The 4,724-nt window shown below is 53.4% G+C and overlaps 1 protein-coding gene across 5 annotated transcripts in view; it reads left to right on the top strand.

The window, feature by feature from the left end:
- ZBTB7C (zinc finger and BTB domain containing 7C) overlaps window positions 1–4,724 on the top strand; it is a 363,196-nt gene that overhangs the window by 246,435 nt on the left and 112,037 nt on the right. The window contains exon 1 of one of the 5 annotated variants that reach the window (XM_019652709.1): window positions 2,628–2,867. The exons of the other annotated variants lie outside the window; for them this stretch is intronic. The gene's annotated coding sequence lies outside the window, so the exon portion shown is untranslated. Of the gene's footprint in view, window positions 1–2,627; window positions 2,868–4,724 lie in introns of those variants that run through there. 5 annotated transcript variants of the gene reach the window in all.

Below are 4,724 nucleotides of genomic sequence, written 5' to 3'. Positions count from 1 at the left end.
ATAGTAATAGGACATCCTTCATCCTTCAATGGGTGTTGAGTGAATGAAATGAGACAGTATATGGGAAGGTGCTACAAAAGCATCACCATGAAGAAGGAGAAGCAGCAGGAGGCCTGCGTGAAGAGGAAGGGTGGGCAGTTGGAATGATGAGCTGTCCCCATGCTGCAGTCACCAGGACCGGTCCCTGGCTCAGGGGGATGCTGGGAAGTGTACACGGTGCCCATGAAGCTGTTCGGGCCTCTGCTATTCGGATGATAGATTTACAATTGTGGGTTCTAAGATGGGCCTTTAGTATTGGTACATCCCAGCCTGAGATGACAAGAGCCCCATGCAGCCTCCAAGAGCACACCGCCTTGTTGCAGCAGTGCCAGCCAGACTGAGAACTGCCCCTGAGGATCACCGTCCTGATGTATTCCTCAGTGGCCATGATGGCACTTACCACACTCGCAGGGCTGGCGCTGCAGTTCCAAGCCCCTCGTCCTACCAGTGAGGAAGCTTTTCCATGTTCACAGGACTTGGTAGCAAAGCCAGTTCTAGAACCCAGGTCTCTTGGCTGTCCCTAGAGTTTTCGGAGCAGCTCACACCGTCCTGCCAGCACATTTTAGGGCTCAGCTGAAAAGACCACGATCTATCCGCTTATATCTCCACTTATTATGCCATCTCCCAGCGCTCCTGTCCATCTCCATTTCGGCTGACATGACATATCTGTCCTAATAAAATGGTGTCAGAGAGATCTTTGAGACAGAGCAGCCATAAATATTCTGGGACATTTGGCCTGTTAACTCTCCTTCCATCTTGAAGGGTGTAATAGGTGTAAGATAACTACCTCTAAAATTAACTATCACTTTGGTGAGGAAGGTGGACTGATAAATCTTGCCTTGAAACTAAGCCCATGTGAGTGACGCTCTGGGGCCTTCCCTCTTCAGAATTGACAGCAACTCTTTCGGGGAGGATAGCCTTCCTTCTTCTTTAAAAATAAAGAAAAAGAGAAAGAAAAACTCTTGGTCTGAGGTCATGAGATCATATTGCATTTCGTTGTGATGCCATGGTTTCAGAATAAAGGCATTTTTCTGTCAATATTATCAGCCTGATAGGAGCAGTGAGCAGCCACCTGGCTGTCCCGTGTTTACAGCAACGGCACAGGTGTATCATTGCACGGGGATGTTTGTGCACTCAGGCCTTGCTGGCCTACAGATTGGGCCAGGGAGAGAGCTGTTCGGTTTATTTTCCTTTGGCTGGGAACTGCGGAGATGAATAGAGGGAGGGGAACGTGGGGTTGAGAGATTATTGCCAAGAGCAATTTGGAGTCTCCTTCATATTAGTCAGAAATTGTGTTTTCCTTTCTGGAGCCGTCCGCCTCGCAGTAACTTCCACGAAGGATTTTTTTTTTCTTTCCATCTTTGAGGCTGTGTGTGTGCGTGTATGTGCGCGCTTGTTAGTTTTTGTTTTGATTTTTAACTTGCTGGACTTCTCATGACTTAGCAAAAAAAAAAATAGCTTGGAGAGTGGGGTGATGAAACAGGCCCTTTATACCCTACATTCTGCATGTCATTGCTTAATAAATTTGAACACTGATAGACCCTGAGGTACCGTGATGGAGTGAGATGAGTAATTCCTTTGAAGGGAGAGTTTCTCTTCAGCAGTTGACTTTCAAAATTGCAGCATAATTTAACTTTCCCTCTGTACCTCTTGAGCTTTTGTTTAGAAAAAGAGGAATGTGTGCTCTCTTCTGTCTCACTTCCTTCTATGCTGTTTGGGAGTCCCTGTCCATCAGGGCCTTGCTTAGAAAGAGACCAGCCGGAGAGGGCCTCCTTCCCTCTCTGCAGTTGTCACCCCTGCACCCCTCCACTATGCAGCAGGCCAGCTAATCAGAAGGAAACTTTCCCCTTGGGGTAAGAGCTCTTCCCCAATGGTGGCCGGCTCAGGTTGGCATGGGGTGCAGAATAGGAAAGCTGGCATGACTGGGGCCTCCCCCTCTTCGGGCAGGAACCTGGGGCGGGTTGTTTGTCATCCGTCAAAAAGTGAGTCCATCCTCTGAACAAATTGACTGGGGCAACATCGAGACTCCAAACTGGAATCGTGCCTAATAATAGAGTACACAATCTATGCTGGCTTTTTCAAATTAGATACAAACCAGAAGCCAGTGTACACGTGACCCTCCCAAATGATAGCATAGAACTGAACTTGGCCTTCTGGAAAATTCTGCCTTGCCTACAACACACGTACAGGCACACATACACCCAGAGCTCTTGTTTTTTTCGGCTGTGGAGCCTGGCTGGCAATTCTATTCAGTTGTTTCTGGAGATAACAAGGTTGGCCCCTTGGTCTCTGTGAAGCTACTGGTAAAGGCCACCAGACAGATGGCAGTGACTCCAGTTCCTGCTGACACCTAACTTCCTCAAGCCCCGGGGAAGTATCGCAGAGGATGCCTTTATGAAACGGAACCGAAAGAAGAGGAACTTTTTGAAGGGCTTTTAAAATCACAACTTTGAGATGTAATTCCCTTACCATACAATTCACCCATTTAAAGTGTACAGTTCAATGACTTTTATCATATATATAAAGTTGTGCAACCATTACCACAATCAATTTTAGAATATTTTCATCACAGCAAAAAGAACCCCNAGCAGTACAGGTGGACGAAAGGGGCTGCCTGCCAATACTTCTGGTTAGAGGGAGGGGGTGGGAGTGCTTTCTCAAAACCACTCCTGGAATGGCTTAACTCGCCCAGCACGAATCAATGACAACCTCCCGCCGGCTGTGGCAGGCTCCCCTGAGCAGCGCTGCCGCGTGGATTCCCAACCCGGGACCCTGGTGGCGCTCAGGACACAGTCCGGGCACGAACGCGGCGTCCCCGGGGCAGCCAGGTGGGTCTGCGGCGGCATCGGCCGGCAGCGGGGTGTGATCTGGGATCCAGGGAACCAGGTTGCCCGTCAGTGGGGCGGGGGTAGGGAGGAAGCCCTTGCGGGCTTCGGGGAAAGCTCAGGGGCGCCCGGCGGCTGCGCCCCCCACTCCAGGCATTGCGGTCATTCTCGCTCCGCGCAGCCAGGACCCTCTGGTCCCGGGTGGTGGCTCCGACCGGCGCTCTCGGGGAGGGGGGGAGGCGAGCGGGAGCGTCTGCAAGAAATTTCAAACCTGCGCATGAGCTGGAGCCCAACGTTCTGTGGAATCTGGGGCAGGGGCGCCTGAGCTGATGGAGGGGCGCCCGGCCACGTACCAACCAGCGAAATGCGAGCAAGAGTCAGGAACTCTGCATAAACCAACTCCTCGCTTTCTCGTTGTCCGTGGCCCTCGTGGGCAGGCTTTTGGGGGTGGGGAAGAGGGGACAACGAGGAGTGCGAGAGGCGCTCGGGAAGGTAGTGGTGGCTAGCTATACATTGTTAGTTTAAATCTTTTCCTCCACCTCCCCAACCGCCAAAAGCTTGGTCCTCCTCCGTGTCGGATGCAAAACTTGCGGGGAAAACAAAAGCCATGGCAACTCCTGCCCGGACAGGGGCAGAAACTAAAGGAGGGATTGGCAGAAGGGCAGAAGTGTCTTTCCGCGAGCCGGAGGGAGTCCCGTCGCGGTCCCTGGGCTCGAATTGCCGGCTGAGGCTGGGTGGGTGAAGGACCCTTCTCTGTGCTCCAACCCGGGCGTGTGTGGGCGGGGACAACTCCCTCCTGGCGGTCGAGTCAAGCTGGAGTCTTCTGGCTCCCAAGGCGGCCTGGAGACATGGCGGGAGGAGGGGGTGCCAGCAGGGACAGACTCCGTGCGCCCCCATTCCCGCGTCACCCTCCCGAGCGCCTGGTTCCCTGCAGGCATGTGTTGCAGCCGCGGGGCTAGCCTGGGAAGGACTCTGGAAAGAGCCCGAACTCCCCCTGTTCCCCGTCCCATGCGGAGCGTCGAGTGCCGGGGGCAATTGTCTTCACGCCTTGCTGAGGGCTCCGGGGGCGTCCGGTGGTTGGGTTGTCCCGGTCTCTGGCGTCCATTGTCCTGGCTGTGGGCGGGCGGTCAGGGGATGGCTGCCCTCTGTCTTTTAACCCCCGTTACTGGGCTCTGCACAGGAGGCAGCCCCATTCCTGTGACTCACTGGCCGAATGGTGGCATACCCCTTCCATGCCCTCGAAATGTAGAATTGTGAACATGTAAAGGGGTGGTTGAAACGATCAGGCAGTTTTCTTCAGATTTGATAGATTTTGTGGAGGGGAGGGGAAGGAAGGGGGATGGCCCTGCCAGCTTCAAGTTTCACCTCCACTCTTTCACCCAGTTAAGTCTTCAGGGGATTAGAAGCTCAGGAACCTCCTCTGGCTAGATCTCTAGGAGAAGAAAGTAGCCTGGGTGCCACCCTCTTCCCTTAAGGCCCGACCCGGCTTGAAAGGGAAAAGAAACCGTCCATAAAAACAGCTGGGGTCAGTCTGTGTTCTGTCTCTCTGGGCATGGAGTTTGGTGCTATTGCCTAAGCTCTCCCAAACTACTGCAGTAAGGACCACAAAAGGGGCAGCCACCACCATCCTCATCATCCCCATTTTACAGATGAGGGACTAAGGACCAGGGGGCCAGGAGAGAGCAAAGCTCCATGCGCAGAACCAGGGGACACCAGTGCCAGACAGGCCCTGAGGCCTCCAGCTCTCGGGGTTCCAGAATGTTATGAAATTCCGCCCAGCACCGTCTGAGACCTGCAGGGAGATGCAAACAGAACTGAAGTCTGCACCACCACTGAGGAGCGTCCAGCACGAAGCGATGA

The sequence above is a fragment of the Hipposideros armiger genome, unplaced genomic scaffold (genome assembly GCF_001890085.2).
Source record: "Hipposideros armiger isolate ML-2016 unplaced genomic scaffold, ASM189008v1 scaffold_186, whole genome shotgun sequence".
In the NCBI taxonomy this organism is placed as follows: domain Eukaryota; kingdom Metazoa; phylum Chordata; class Mammalia; order Chiroptera; family Hipposideridae; genus Hipposideros; species Hipposideros armiger.
Note: the sequence above shows the minus strand (reverse complement) of the source record. Positions and strands in the feature narration are given on the sequence as shown.